This window comes from Dreissena polymorpha, chromosome 4 (genome assembly GCF_020536995.1).
Source record: "Dreissena polymorpha isolate Duluth1 chromosome 4, UMN_Dpol_1.0, whole genome shotgun sequence".
Lineage (NCBI taxonomy): Eukaryota > Metazoa > Mollusca > Bivalvia > Myida > Dreissenidae > Dreissena > Dreissena polymorpha.
This window is the reverse complement of record NC_068358.1, coordinates 119,869,786-119,886,994: the sequence shown is the minus strand read 5'-3', so window position 1 is coordinate 119,886,994 and position 17,209 is coordinate 119,869,786. Positions and strand designations below refer to the sequence as shown.

At 34.8% G+C, this 17,209-nt stretch overlaps 1 protein-coding gene across 3 annotated transcripts in view; it reads right to left on the bottom strand.

Moving 5' to 3' along the window:
* Positions 1-2,392, bottom strand: part of LOC127876164 (uncharacterized) — a 102,027-nt gene extending 99,635 nt beyond the window's left edge. Inside the window, exon 1 of one of the 3 annotated variants that reach the window (XM_052421166.1) lies at positions 2,145-2,392. The gene's annotated coding sequence lies outside the window, so the exon portion shown is untranslated. The remainder of the gene's footprint in view (positions 1-2,144) is intronic. The other 2 variants (XM_052421164.1, XM_052421163.1) reach the window with 2 other exon arrangements.
* Between the last annotated feature and the right edge of the window lie 14,817 nt (positions 2,393-17,209).

Here is a 17,209-nt window from a genome sequence, read left to right as displayed (position 1 = left end):
CTGAAATTATTGCACGCTATATGTAAAGATAATAGGAGTTCTGATTATTGATACGGTGAATAATTACAAACAGGTCGATATTTGCGATTTCTTATTCAACTTTATGACATACCGGTAAACGGCAGTTTCCAACTTAAGAAAAAATACAAAATTCCTTACTGTCGTTAAACAATCACAAAAAGAATTAAAGTTGTCTCCATTTCGTTACAAAAAGTTGTATTGACATGTTATCTTGCTCCATTATATCGGTTTAAAATTTACAGCTTATTCATCGATTAGGCCCAGTTAATATTCCTACGATTGCGAGTTTGCATGTTTAACTTAAAAGAAATGCGTTTCTGTAAATTAAATGAGGCACAATATTATGTACTTATCACACACATAAAACGAGGTCATCGGTCTCATGGATGCCTGCTGCTGCCAGAGTATGATGTAAGTAAACAAAAACTTATGATGATAGCCAGAACGAGTCAGTATTATAACAGACCCATAGACGTTCATCAGTCAGGCTCTAATTGTATTGATTAATTACGTTACTCCAATGGTGGTTGTAAATCCCAAAAGAGCACACAAATGAACATTTGAAACGGTTTTTACATTAAGTACAGAATAACCAAAAATATCTAGCATTTCCAATATTTATATTTCATAAAGCGAATTTTTCAACATAAAACAAAAGCTTTCGTGGAAAAGATGTATACAAACAGCGGCATAACAGTAACCTCTCGCTGTGGTAGTGCAGTAGAAACTGTGGGAAACCAATGTGATTGGTTTTAGCGGGTTTTATCAATTGCAATTCTTCTCATTGATATCTACACACTTATGAAGTTTCGTGACAACATCTTGAAGCGTATCTGAGATATAGTATCTGAGATATCTTGAAAAGTTACATCATACAAACACAACAACGGTCAATAGCTCATAAGTTAAGAAATTGCATGTTTGCGGTTCTTGTGCATGGAGCTTCTTCCTGTTGATTTCTACACACCATGAAGGTTCATGTTAAATTGTTATATCAGATTTGAGATATAGCCATGAAAAGTACCATTATACAAAAACAACAAAGGGCATTATTAAATATTAAATATTAACTATCAATTAAGAAAGTGCAGGGCTATGGTCCTTATGTATGGCACTTCTTCTCATTTAAATCCAGACACCCATGTGGCAATCTTGCATGATACATGTATCTCAGATATAGCCCTAAAACATCATCAAACTTAAAAAGGCAAAAACTCTTATTAATTAAAATGAATGGTCAAAATTCTCGAGCACGGTACTTCTCCACATTGATATCAATACATTCATAAAGTTTCATGTTGATATCTTATATAGTTTCTGAGGTACAGCCTTAAACAGATTTGTGACAGACGGACGGACGGACAGATAAACTAACGGTAGGATAAGCCCAAATCTATATCCCTCCGCCTTTGGCGGGGGATAATTATAGTAAATTAATTTCAGTATTTTATATAAATTATTAAGTGTTTGATTAATGTTTTCGTTATCGTTTATATAAAAGCATAAAATGTGCATTTGCATAAGCTATCATTCCTTACTTAAGTTGTTTTGGTATTAAACGGTTCTTTTTATGCTTCAAATGTTTATGCGGATTTTTACACATGATTATACGAATTTAATTCTACACTTAATGTGTAAAATTGATTTGGATTATGAACACCCACGATAAAAAATACCAAACTCGCATCTCGAACTAAACAACAAAAATCTAGTGGCTTTGTGATGTTAACATTAGACTCTTGGTTAATGCCGAAATGTGATCGTTCTTTACAAGAACATGAAGAGGTGACTTCACTTATCTGTATCACTTATCCACTGTTTTAATTATCAAACATTAGAATCGGCTAAGGATGTAAACGGAATATCCATGAGGACCAGGTTAATAATATCGTGTAATAACATGTGCCGTGAGATGATATAAGGACTTGTTGTTGTTACAATGTCAACATTATGCCTGTAAATATCAACATTCTGCCTTATTTTTATTTAGGTCATACAAGTAAACGCCATTTAAACATATTTCAGTTTTAAAATAACACATAAAATGATATCATAATAGATTGTTATTTATATTCACGTACACTTGTTTACCCAAATAAAAATGAAATCAACCCTTTGCATACCTTTTCTTTATTTTCTTTCTTTCTTTATAACCTAAAAACGAAAGTAACACGGAAGGCAAGTTTATTTAAGCTGTTCGTAGAAGTAGATGAGTCAGTCGTCGCTTGACATGTAAAAAAACTACACTGTGTAAAATGCGACACTAACTTAAACGTTTAAACAAAATACGTGATATTGATATAGCAAATGAACACCCCTTGTAAAGAGTTAAACCTGAATCCGGTATAGCATATGTTCATGTTTCGCATGCTCAGAGGCGTAGCGACATTATTCGGCGCCCGGGGACAATGTATAAATTGTGCGCCCTTTCTCCCTGTGAAACATTGGAGTACAGTATTCGCTCTCATTGAAAAATAAGAGCACATAAGTCGATACGCAACATGACATAATACCACTATCACCAAACAAGGCAAATGATGACGACGAACGTCGCACGACGGACAAAAGGCGATCACAAAAGCTCACCATGAGCACGTTGTGCTCATGTGAGCTTAAACGACAGAAAAGGAAGACCAATTGGAGACCATGTTATGTTTACTTTTACAACGACAACAAAATGATATTGCCGGTTAGTCTTTATCAACAGTCACCCAATGCGCCCATTCCAAATATTCTTCATACTAAATTTATTTTTCTAGCCTTTATGCCCGCAAACTTGTCAATGATAGCTTCAAAATCTATTTTTTCAACCGTTTCCTTCTCTATACTGAGAAGTGCGAGATCACAGAGACGACCTTGTCCCATCGATGCCCTTAGGTATTAGAGGATGAGCTTCAGCTTGCTGACGGAAAGCTCGCAACTGGCTATTGACACCGCAATTGTTAAAAGAATTTGCAGAGCACTACACAAATTGGGAAAGACATCATCACCATACGACACAATGAAAGAAATAAGTTCCAAAGGTGTTGATGGTAAGGAATCACCTCTTGTAGTTCGTAACATTTGCATGATTTGACAGTCCTGAATCTCGTTAGACAGTTCTTCGCATTGAATATCAGTGTCATAAAAATTGGCTAAATCGAAGCAATTTTGGAGAAGCGTTTTCAAATCCTCGCTTTTTACAAGATTGTGAACATCCAGTAAAAATCCAAACTTTTAGTTCAAGTCCTCTAAAAAATCGAGTCTTTTTCTGTTATCGCTTAGTATCAAAATGGATGTCTCGCTGTCGTATTTCCAGAACGAGACCGCTGGTCAGCTCAAAATCGGTTCTTTATAGTCTGTTCATCCGTTCACTCTATTGTATTAGACTGGTAGCTGGCACTACAAATTCTAAGTCCAACACGAATACAATGAGTCTTCTTCGGGCGCCCCCTCATATTGGTGCCCAGGGCAAAGTGCCCCCCCCCCCCTGCCCTCCCCCCCCCCTTCGCTACGCCTCTGCGCATGCTTGAGGTAATTTAATAGTGTGTTTAAACAAGTAGTTAACGGCGCACCTGTTTAAGCTGCAGATCAGGTAACAGTCTATGAACATAACAAGAAGGCACAGGCTATACACCATTTATTAGCCAAGGTTATATGTTAGGACTGTAAAAAGGTATAAAGCGAGAGAATCGAAAACCTTACATCGAATCTTGACATGTTTAAATTGAACAATACCCAATTTAGTAAATTAAATGCAAACCAGCCGGTACGGCTTAAATATTTTCCTAAACCCAAAAGTTTACAATTTTATCAGCGTTACCGAAAAATAAACAATTAAGAATATTTAACATGCGTCATGGAACAATGGTCTTAAGCGATATGCGACTTTTTTCCAGCCTAGCCTGTTCAATTGCGTAGCCAGGTTAGGAGCTACGCTGTTAGCTATAGACTAACGTGTGGTTTCGTGGTCTCACTAAAGGTCAGGGAAGCTCCTGACCAGACTGCGGGCGTGCTGACGGCCGAAGGTTTCGCATGGCGCGGGGCATATTTTTAATTTTGGCAATAAATGACTATAAATCACACCACATTTTCTAATACACGAGCCCTTACTTCTTAAAAAATAAATACAAACAACAACTATTGTGCGATTTGCGAAAGACGCATACTTTGTGGTCACATGTGCACATAGTTTCACATTAAACCTGCATTTTTTCATTATAAAGCTACACTTATAATATGACGTTCAATCTATATAACCAAGTACACTTAATGTGTATGAAAATTTGTATTCCGTACATAAATGCATGTTTACGTAAAATATGTAGTAAATTTAATGTAAATTCAGACTGGTATGAGCCTGAACATGTCGATTTAAAATAAAACCACTACATGATGAACACGATTTGTATTTACTTTCTACAGATCTATCCATATATTTTTTACAATTATGGTAGCCGAAACGAAAAACGACCCCAGTGGGAAGACCCAACCAAGGAAACAATGTGTGGCCCTAACAACACACTTGTTTCTATTCTTCAGAAAATAGGAATATCGGGCATTCTTCAAGCATGCTCGAACAATTAACCTAGAAATGTGTACAGTATGCATATACATGTGTCCTCATACACAAAACATGAATTTGAATGTCATGTTGCCACGTATACGATCGCGCTATAACACAATTCGAAAACAATTAACTTATGTAAATAGACGCAATATATCCAGCCATTAGTGTCCTCCATTCTATGTCTGTGTAGCCCTAGTCCGCGATCGCTAAAAGTTCCTTCAAGGTACCTTTCAAACCAATACATATCGAAAAGATGTCACAAACACATAAGCACATATATTATGGTATGCATCTTAACGCTATAATATCAAATGATATTACATATTTCCAAAAACACCCGTTATTACCTCTTCCATGAATTAAACAAACTCTTTATAAGCTTTTGCATTTTAACCAAAATTCATAAATAGCCGTCTGACAAAATCAGCATTGGTAACTAAAGCAGAGTGAATCAGTTTGGGGAAACAAGCATGCAGTTTGCTTTCTCCGATATCATCTTCGCGATACAGTTCGCAACCATCCTAGGTGTCTGAACTAACCAGTTTACATATCCCCAATAGTGAGCTGAGGCGTCCATTTCTTCTGTTCCGGGAACACACCATCGGGAATTACACCTTATACATCTATCGTTTGAAAGTGATGCAATTCTGTCAACCGACTGTTCACCACATGTTGCATCTAACCTTTGAATAACATGGTTATATATGCCAATCGTTTTAAACGAAACATCAACTGAAATAGTAAATCTTTTCATTGTTTTCTCATGGAGTCCATTCCGGACAAATAGTTTTATTACTTTTGCCACAAAGCATATAAATCTCTGAAGCTATTTCATGAATATTATTTTTAATGTCACCACTCATCAACGTCGATTGTACTTTTTTGACTGATTATACTTTCATGAATGAATTTTGCAAAGCATTCCCGTACGATTTAACAATTATGTTAACTGCTTTCGCTTCACGCCATCTGGTGCTGCGCGTTTTCTACATCATACGACTTGATGCCAATCGCTTCTAAATATTTTACCTCACTAGTAACAAACTTAACATAATACGAATTAATCTCGTCCCCTTCCGCGGATTGCGATATAATCTACAACCCACTTTTGAAAGCGTTTTGGAATTTTCCATAAGCAGTATTGCTCACTTCCGAGAACCATCTTATGGGTCCTGTGACCGCTTCCGGGGACCTTACCATACCATTTCCAGCCAATCCACGTCAGTTTACTGATCATATTACATCTGACTAAAATTATGTTGAAAGACGAAACACCAAAACGGTTTCACATGAAAACAAACTTCCGATGCTAAGTGTTTTAACGAAATATTAATTCGCAGTCTGCATTTACTGTATCGTTAATAAAAACGCCGACATAGGTACATTCTTTGTTTTCTACGTTATACTACAGTGTTTCTTTCCATCAATACATCATTTCATTATGTTAAAAATATTTTAACTTTCGGGAACAGGTTGCTTGCTTTCATATGCTTATCTCATTTTCGGGTCTCGAAAACTGTGATTACTAATAATTACACTGTTCCTCAATGAAATGAAACAAATAGAAGTTGCCCTTTTATTTCCATGAACATCATACACTGGGTCATTACATATCTACACAAAATCTACAACTTACTGTCTTTAAACTTCCATAGCCAGTGCTACTTGCGTTAGCAAATACATTACACTTGATAGTGTTTAAACTCTTTGCCACTGCTTTTTAATTAACTAGTGTTAGTTACCTAACATTTTTCCAATCACATTCTGAACAGATATTATCTAACCGTCGATAATAACAACGCACCTTATGTTCAATACCTTTTCTCTCGTTTTATTAATTTGATAGATAATCGAACGAATCTTTGGTTATTTTCTAGACCAGCCAATCTGTTTTTAAACGAAGAACTGATTTGTAAGCATATCGAGCACATGTTCTGACAATACTTACTGACTTAAAAATAATTAGAAATAAATAAACTTCACTTATTTCGACCTTTGACTTGATCGATGCTACTTAAACTCTAAACATTTTAGGAAATAGATGACCGGCTGTTTTAATGCTTAATGGAAGAAAAATAAAACACATTATAACGCTTCTTGCTATTGCCTTGGTAGCTTAATTCTAAAACTGTTTTATTTTCTGTGAATATATCAATGTGATAATATGCTTCTCTAGTTTCAGCATCTATCATGTATTCTAATTTTACTTAAACTGGTGCAAGTAATGGAACAACATCTTTCTCCAAAAATATTGTTTATTGTTTTCTACAAACACTAAATTTGGTCTCTTTGAGTATTTTTTTTTCAACTTGGAATGCTCAGGTAAATATAAAGAAGGTAATTTATAACCGAAAAGTATTACATCTAAAAAGTTCTTACTACAAGAAGCCTCCTGTAAATTGACCACGTGTGCCTTCAATCAACTTACCGGCGAACTTCATGTATCAATTTCGGAAGTGACCGTTTTATTCATTGCAACATTAATAATTTTCCGAACGTTACCGCTTTCCGAAGAACATCGTCACGTTCTATCGACCTCATGATATATTGTGCAAATGTTAAATGAAAACGTCTCAACCCTGAACAACGTTAACTCATCACCTTCCATACTCTACGCTTTCAAAATATGTTGAGGCATTTTTTCATTCCAAGCGATGGGTATGGTAACTTGCAAGATTCATTTTGGAGGGCAGAACGTTTAATCTTATGGCTGATGATGATCGTCTATGAATTACTTGTTATCTGCCTCTTTTGTAGCTATCGAAATCATTCGTGAATACCGTTAGCAAAAATCATGAAAATGAGCATTGACGCACTTTCGAGTGTTCCTATGGTTTCTAATTCAAATGTTGTGCTTGACAAACACTAATTTTGTGTAAGAATGCACCGACATGTCTAATTTAATTATTTAAAATTATTTTGGGATTTGCATTTGTTTTGTCTATTAAAGGTGACAACTGTGGTGAAGAGGTAAGGGTGACGTGAGCATATTTGAGTACCGGAGTTATTTAAAAAAGAGTATATTCTCTTTTCATCTCTTTAGTCCTAGGTTTCATTCCGGTTTTTTAATGAACCAACATTCCATGTTTCCTTTATGACCGGCGTTCCAGATAAGTCTACTTCCGGCGTTCCATGTCTACGTATTGCCCGACGTTCTAGGTTTACTTCCTGATATTCGTTTTATGTTCATTTAAAGTTCATATCCTAATCGGCGTTGCAGGTTTGCTTTTTGATCGGCGTTCCAGGTTTGCTGTCTTACCGTCGTTTCAGCTTTACTTCCTGAGGCTTGGTACATGACCGGTTTTCCAGATATGCTTCTATTCCACAGTACCACGTTAATATTTTTTATCAAATAGCAGAGTGCTACTTGACCGACGTTCAGGGTTTACACCAAGTTTACTTTACGAACTGAGCTCTACTTTTACATTCAGCGTGGAAGTGTACTTCCAGACCGGCGTTCCTGGTGTTCTGTCTCGCCGTCATTCTATTTTTACTTCCTGAATGTCACTAAAGGTTACATTCCTAACTAGTTTTGCATATTATTCGTGATGTCTGTTCCACATTTATATTAGCAGAGTCTTATTTTTCTTAATATGAACAAATCTTCTTAAACCAGTTTATTTATTGCATGGAAAGTTGAATGTCAATATAAACAAACTACTAGTTGAAATAGCAAAGTATTGATTATTCATTTTTTTACAATGAAAGGGGACTCGACTGAAATCAATTACTGAACTGTTCGATTCACCGAAAACATGAAGAATGTTCTGCGAATTATTCACTCCATTAATGCCAAGAATTCGATCGAAATAAACTAATCAAAAGTTCTGTTCTCTGATTCCAAGTAAGTCTTAAGCAGCGGTACTTCGTTATTCAAATATACCAATAACCAACGTTATAACAAAACATGATTACCTACCCGTTGTCAATCAAGTCATCGTTCTACTAGAAAACTAAGTCAGATCATGCCTTAATAATTTCACAGTATTGTTCTGATGTATTGTTAATGAGTGCATATACCTATAACACCATTCGGAATAATGTATGCATCCAAACTTAATCGCAAACTGATTTGTTACCAATCTTCTAGAATATATTTGGGTTGTTTTTGACAAGACGGTTGAAAACAGAGTTTGAATAAAAATACACACGATAAAAACAACATAATTATGACATTAACATTTATTTTAATCATAAGCAAAAACACTTTAGTAACTTCAATTATAAACAAAATGGAACTTGAAAATTTCATAAGAAACGATAGCTAAATATGATCATTTTTCCTAAGATATCGCTTGACACATATCTTTTTTAGTAAGTGTACACACATAATACCGAACTTGCGTTCTACAAAACAGTTAAAATACTGACTTTCAAGTGTAAGGTCGCTGTTGCTGAACATTTATTGCCAAAATCTTGTAGTCTCCATGCGCACATTTAATGTATTTCCCTTACGTTTAGCATTGAACTCTGATATACACGCATTGTTCACGTAACGAAGTGAAATGTTTGCTGGAAATAAGAAATCGGATGATAAGTTTATCAGCATGAAGCGGAAAAAGAAAGATGCATTAACCGTTAAGATTGAACTATGACATCAACTTTTCAGTGACAAGCAAGGAAACAGACGTGTGTGTCGTGTACCAATGTGGAATTACGCATTGGGAACGCATTCCGTACCAACACACACGAGTCCTTATTGGTTTGATGTGTAAATTTACGGATTAAGCTTACTAAAACCTGTTACGAAATATAAGTGATTCAAAGGCACATGTTACATTCTTCTTGTAAAGTGCTGTCTTTTAAAGATATTTTGTGATCAAAGTGCCCGTTTACCTTTCCTTACATGTACGCATTTATAACATGTTTGTGGATTCACAATTAATATTGGAATTTCGTATAAGCTATCATCGATCTATTGAAAAACATAATACATATTTTAACATCATAATAATTTGCTTAACAAAAGGCACACATATTTTTTATAAAAGCATTTATAAAGCCACGTGTATATGTGTTGCATATGATTTACTCAAATATGCAAGCTTTTAAATATTATTCAAATTTCAACATCTGGAGATTTAATATGGATTTCTTTCAATGAGCTATTTGTTCAAATAAACGTGCGATAAATGTAAAAATAAATGCAATAAATGAAATTTATAATTTTCCTAAAGAAAAGCATGGGTGTACAAAAACAACATATCACTACAACATATTGAAAAACACATTCACTTATTAAATTTAGACAGGTTAATTACACTTTGTCTCAACTATAAAAGAGTTGTAGTCTAGTAAATAATGAATAAGTACCATTAACAATCTTATTCCAATTCAAAGGTATTACGTTTTGTTCTGTCTTTTTATTTATTTATTTATTTGCTTATTACTGTTTCAAAATTCTACATATATGAACATTCAACAACTGAATATTTAATGATTTTTTCTGTTTTAAATGCTTCAAACTTTTTTACGCTCGAATCTATGTATCATCAATACTTTACTAAATAATGACCTAATTTAGAAATCTGATACATAAATTTATTCGACAACATAAACAAACGTTGAATAAAAACAACACACACATATCTTAATTAAACTAAAAGGAATTGGTGCAAGACATTATCTTATTCCGACATATACATGTATAATTATGTGTAATTTATTTGCTTTCGTACATAATACACACGTGAGATACTAGCTGATGGTATGTCGGATTTGAATTGAACATTTATATTGTGGCATTTTCATAACAAATTTAGCAAACCCGATTAGGATACAAATACACCGACATGTATCCTATGTACCATTAACCATGTTTTAAACAATTTAAAACAGATTTAAATAACAGGTTTACAGTTCTGTCAGTTAAATTTTGTCCTTTGAGCTATTATTGTCGTGTAACCTGGTAAAAGATGAGAAATAAATCACTGTAGACTTTATTTGTCACAGATATTGTCCGCAAGTCATGTCTTCGCTTACAGCAATAAAACGTACAAGTAAACTTTAAAACGTGAGATACAACACAGACACAAAGAATTATTTAAAATTAAGACATGTACTTTTCGGTAAGCAATCGAAGCGATGTTATCCATACTCATTATGTTCCGCCTCTGTATTGTTTAATTAGAATATGGTCAAATAAAATAGTGCCACAAAAATATTTAAATCTCGGTTAGGATGAATCTTTGTTTGAATAATATCATTCATTAACATTTCTATTGTCTGTGATCTCTGCATGACAGTTCGCCAGGTAGGGTTAACATGAATTCGTATATCGTTCGCATCACGATTGTGTCAATTTCATATTTCAAGACCGCAACACATTATTAACTGATCGTATTGATCGCAGGAAAAGTTTGCTTGTAAATTCTATAAACATCTTGCATATTTGCTACGTATTAAATCTTAGATTTTCAAACAATGTAAAGAGGTCATTTAACGTCAGCTATGAATGTTTGGATTCATAAGTCATTTGCTTTATGAACAAATCTGTGTTATTACAAGTTAAGAGTGTGCACAATCCGTAACGCTGACATTCACAATCAATCATTTACATAGACTTTATATAGAAGAATTGCTATGCGTGATTGCATTCGGCTTTCGGAACATGCGCGGGATCTTATAAAATGATTCGTTTTTTATCCGTTATTTATATTTTCAGAATGTTTACATATTTGTGTAGCTATTTTTTTCTCAACAATATTATCGAAATATTGATGTTACTTGAAGTGAAAGACCCATGCTATTATATTCATTTCAGGAAAGTATTTGACGAGATGGCTGGTACCTTGGTTCTTTCTTTCTTTTTCTAGATCAAATTTCTTCGGTGACGTCGATAGATGCGTCCGTCTGTTCTTACTTCCTTTGCCTATTTGTTTACGCTTGCCGTGTTCCAGGAAATTTAATTTCTTTAATACGGCTGTCAACAAGACTTCTTAACTGTATTACAAATTTACCCGGTCTTCTGTTCCGGCTGACACAGACATTGCTTTTTACAACTCTAAACCAGCTTTCCACGTCTGAATTGGTGTCCTTTGATATTTGTTCACCACTGCATTGTAGCATCAATCCAGACCATAATTGGAAGATGTACATGAATTTATCCAGACAGCATTTTGTTATCTCTGGACAATAATGCTCGTTTTCGTCCATGCTTGTAGGATAAGATTCTGTCTCAAGATTTTTGGAGATTGTCTTACCTGTGTTAACGGCGAAGCTGCTTGGATTGTTTTTCCTCCGTTACAAGTATCTCATCAAACAGATCTTCTAGAACATCTTTGTCCTGACAATCATCTTTTTCAAAATTTGTTTGAATGTCGCTAATTCTTCGATTTAAGCGTTCTAGCGACGCTTTAACTTCATCATGCAAATATTTTGAATTGAAAACACGGCACATGTCAGAGAATAAAGCCCTCGCCTGAGACAAACTCGTTGTGTTCTGCAATAGGGCGAATGCTTTACACGCGAATGTTTTCACTTTTCTTTTCATGTTGGACTTGTATTTTCGAAAGTTTTTCGAAATATCCTTCCAGATATGTGCTATATTGACATTGTCCTTTGTCACTTGTTCGTAATACGTCTTTACGTTGATGTTGTTGAACGCTTTTAGAGCTTACTGCATTAAGGTGAAGCTAAAATCCGTTTCAGCACGACTTACTTAAACTTGCGTTAAGCTTCGCATTCCGCATGACCACATTAAACAAAAACTCAATTTAAGGAGTTGTATGGTGTGTTGTTATCATATCAACAACTGATACTTGAGGTAGCTTTGGATCAGGGCGTATGACCAGTGAATATAGGCACGGTCGCTTCTGCTCCGGAATGCTGTTGATAACAGATCCAGTTGCGTCAAGATTTAAGGGAAGAGTTTAGGCATATGTATTCAAAAGATCAAGTTGATCTTGATTGAACAATACAATAGAGAACGGATTTTTCTTATGTATTCGTGCCCTTGTTTGTCGTATAAATCTTTGAGAATTTGATTTTCCGATAAAATATTTGAATGGATCGTTTCTTGTTTAATGCGTTCCGATATCACTTTTCGAAGAAATTCAATGGTCGGGACAGTCGTTAAGTTTCCTTTGGACGGTTGCTCACTTTCGGCGTCTAATACATATTTTGAAAACATTGTAATCAGAAGGCGTGTCTATTTTCGTACCAATTTGAATCCTATTGTCACCTTTGAGGTTTCGTCTGTAAATCTCATGTTCATTGTGACATGGCTCACCAGGTGTTTGGCAAAATACATGTACTGATTCTTCATCACTGGGTTCATTTATTTATGTAAACTTGAAATACTGATTACATTCCATTCCTGAACATGAAGCTGTAGCTGTCATGAACGGCGATGCTGTTTTTCTGCTTTTAGGGGGCTTAACGTGATGGAACTTTAGAACACAACCTATATGCACATCACTGACATGCCTGGAAAGAATGTCTGTCCAATTATTTCCCATTCGTCGCACAGTGCGTCCTTTCCCGCCATATTGCTTCAATTGCGGTTTATATTTGACCAGCCTTCTTTGGTAATCACGAACGCAAATTTGTCATTAAGCGTAGTCTTTTCAGATGAACCTGTCACATCATCATCGTATTCAATACAAGTAGGAGTACCATTAACTCCTATTTGTTTATCTTTGACTGTTTGCCTTTTATTTTATGTTTTAATTTTTTCTCTTTTATTTGCTCTTTCTTTTCTGTACAGGCTCTTCCGGAACAATTCTTTGATCCTGCATATTATTCATTTTGGATGTTATTTCTTGATTCACAGCTTCAGGAAGAGAATTACTGTGGCATTCAGATTCTAGACTAGTTAGATTCTTATTTTGTGTTGGGTGAAAATCATGTTTAGTTGTCGAATTTAACTTAATGTGAATTAGTCAGTGTCCAAAGGCCGAGTTAAGTCTTGCTCCTTTCCTTGGTAATTATCAACTCGTTTTTTCTTGTGACGACTTCTCGCTTTCAATCGTGTATCCTGTGAGTGTCATTAATAATGACATATCTCTCAGGTTGTGTTATTTTTTGCCCATTTTGCCCATTTTTCTGAGAGTTTGCTGCATCGGCTTGGCAGTAAGTGAATGTTGTGGTTTCAATTTTTGACTTTTTATGTTTCTTCGATTTGCGTCGTTTCACAGATATATTGGGAGCCGCTTCACAGTCGTATTCAATCGGTGAAACCTGTACCGTCTACGTTTCTGTGTGGTGCAAATCAGGTCCAGTGGTATAAGAATCAATATCGATGTGCATGAGATAATCTGTGTCGATCGGCTGAGAAAGGTCTTGAGTATAATGTTTCAGATGATCAGTTCTTTCTTGTTTTTGTTTCTTTTTCTGGTCAGTGTTCTTTTTTTATAACCTCGTTGTTTTATTTTAAGTTTCCTTTTTCTTGGGTATTTCGCCGTCTTAGAGTCAGACATTTTCTGGGTTAACAGTACACTGCTTTTGAACGAGGAAACTCTTCCAATCCTGGTTTCCCCTTCAGATAGTTTGATAAGATGCCGTTTACCTGATTGGTTTTCACTTTGTGCCAATAGTGTGCGGGGTTTCACGTCACCTGTTGCGCCGTGTTTGTCCTTAGTTTTTTTTTCGGATTCATTTGACTCTTCATATACATTTATAATCTTCTGATGTGTTTGTGTATCCTTGCCTTTCTTTTTGACAAAAGTTAACTGCAGTTTCTGAAAAAAACGCGCTTTTGGAGGCCTTTGCTTCTGTGCTTTCTCAGGATCCGCAAGATAAACGTTTTGTTTTTGATTATTTTCCACATTTACTGCAGTAATTTCCGATATATCCACTGCAGTCGAAAATGGACTCTTTAGTATTGGCGTGTCGAAATTGTCTCCTTCATTTTCCTTTTGCAAGTCTGAGTTAATTTCATCCCTAACTTGAAAAACAATATTACCTTCTTCTATGTCTTTCCGACCTGCAACATTTTCTTCTTTTTCCGTTTTGATTGACTTTTTTTCTCAACTGAGACTGTGTTCTTTTGTTTTTAATAAGGTCGTGCAATGTATTAAATTCATCGCATTGGGATGATATCTTTTATGTTTGATTTGGTTTTCGAATAGAAAGTTTTGGTTTTGATTGCAACCGTCTTCTTTTCGCCGTAATTTGAAAATATAACATAATTATTTTTAAGTCTTTATTAACATTTCATCCAGGCCCAGCCAGATTAGACCCAATTTGATGATTGTAGACTTTTTATATTGTTCATAGCCTATTTTTCTAAGAAATTGTAAAGTAAGAATCGATACATTGCAAATAAGTACATGTAATTGAAATGAAGGTAGTTCCCGAAAGGTTCAATTAGTGAATTCTTTATCATGTATGTTTATTTTTTTTTCGGTTGTCCATAGCTGTGTTTATTGGGTGTGAGTTTCAAATGATAACTTCATTTTCTTAAAATTGAATTTATGAACTGAACAATTGCAATAGGATTTGAAACTTACTGTGAAAATGCGGATAAATAAATAAATACATATTTTTTATTCACACGTCTCTGCATACCAAAGTTGTTGCACTTGAGTTTTCTACTTTATTACTAGTTATTTTATTGTATTGGATAATAAAGACTCGCTTGTGGTTCTATTATGCTTAAATAGTGCTAAATACACGACCTCCAATAGACAAATTCCACAATACAACCACTGTTGTTACTTTTAGATATCACGTGACGCGTCAAATTTCAAAACGAGGCTGAAACGTGTAACTTTCTTTGGTCGGAGAATATCGAAGAATTTATACCAGTTGATTGTTAATGTTTACATTCGGGATTTTCATGAGCATTGGGACTGGTTACAATAACGTCAAACATATAAATACAGGCTTGCGTTAAGTCAATATATTTATAATACATTATATTATAAACATTTAAAAAACAACACCATTGTCAAGCAATATGGTCCCCTACAAGTAAAACTCCACAATATTTTCCCTTAAGCTTCAGCAATATTATAGTCTATTTGTGTCCATAGCAACCAGAATGATTGATGTATGAACAAAATGAAATGACGTGCATAATCTCCATATTGCCATCTATGCATGTTTTAAGTTTCATGAGAAATATGAAGAACTTTAAAAGTTATCACAGGATCCCCCATTTTCAGCAAGATTTCGAGTCTATTTGTTGCCATAGCAACCAGAATTCTTGACGTAGGAACAAAATGAAATGACGTGCATAATCCCCATATTGCAATCTGTCCATGTTTCAAGATTCATGAAAAAATATTAAGAACTTTTAAAGTTATCACAAGATTCAGAAAAGTGTCACAGACAGACTCACGGACTCACGGACACACAGAGCGCAAACCATAAGTTCCCTCCGGTTTCACCGGTAAAGGAAAATTAACAACTAAATAATAATGTAAAGACCTAACATTTAGGACAAGTAGTGTATATAAATAAATTTCATTTTATGATTATAAAAATAAGAGTTACTCATGACCATCAGATTACACGGGGAAATAAAATCACAGATCTATCAACAGGATTATTGATCGATCTTTGATAATACACCGCGATAAAAATGCTCAAACGAAGAGTGTTAAAATGTTTGCAAATAATCGAAAAAACTAGTACTATAACTATGAACATTTTATTTGATTGATTAACACTTAAAACGGGAAGTATATATTACTGCTATTTCTGACAATGTCATCTTGTGTTGCGATTGAATCGCCGAAGGTTCAAAAGACTGAATGATAGAAATCCGATGCGGCGTTGCGTGGAAGTATTAGAAATGCATACACGTTTAGCTTCGTTCTGCAATTATGCGAGTAACGAGACGAGTCCCCTCCCCCCCCCCCCCCCCCAAACACATCGTTAAGAAGGCCTTTTGACCTTTGAACATTTAAGTTCGAATAGTTAGAATTTCCATCTATTAAATTGCTTCTTGCAACAAATGCCGATGTGGAATTCCTATTTATATGGTCCATTATTTGAACATTGACAAAATGAAATTGTTAACATCAGAAAAATATGGCCCTTTTCCAATTTGTCATGACATCAGTTAATTTTTCTTTGAGAACTCTCAAGTGACGGACAATAAAACAATCACGAACTTCCTTCCAGCTGTCGAAGTGTCCGGAATAAGGATACGCATACACGGTGGAGTGTTTTGTTTATTTATCATACATTTGGATGGCTTAGATATCTGATTTATAAAGAGCATTTTTTTTTAAAGCTGAATCTTTACTGATATTGATCGGCCTTTTTGGTCTTGGATTCGTGAGGGCGAAACATAGAGGCGGAAATACTAAAAATCTAACCGGTACGGTAAGATTTGCAATTTTATTATTTATGTATTACGTTTGGGTTTTGTGCTTATAGTTTTTGTATCGATGTAGATTACTGTACGAATTTAGTATTGAGTTTTGCATTTAAATTCATTCTGTAAAATATTACATGTTTCCTATATACGATTAAGTTCTACCACGGCTAGTATAGTTATTTCATATGAAATTGCGTGATACGCATACGTTCGTTCCATTTAGACATTAATTTACTTCCCTATGAACTTATGTTTTAGTACACATAAAATACGAACGTTAAGAGATAGCAACGTTAAATTAATGAGTTTTAGAAATATTATGTAAACAGATGGTTTAACACATAAATGTATGACCATATTGGAAAAGA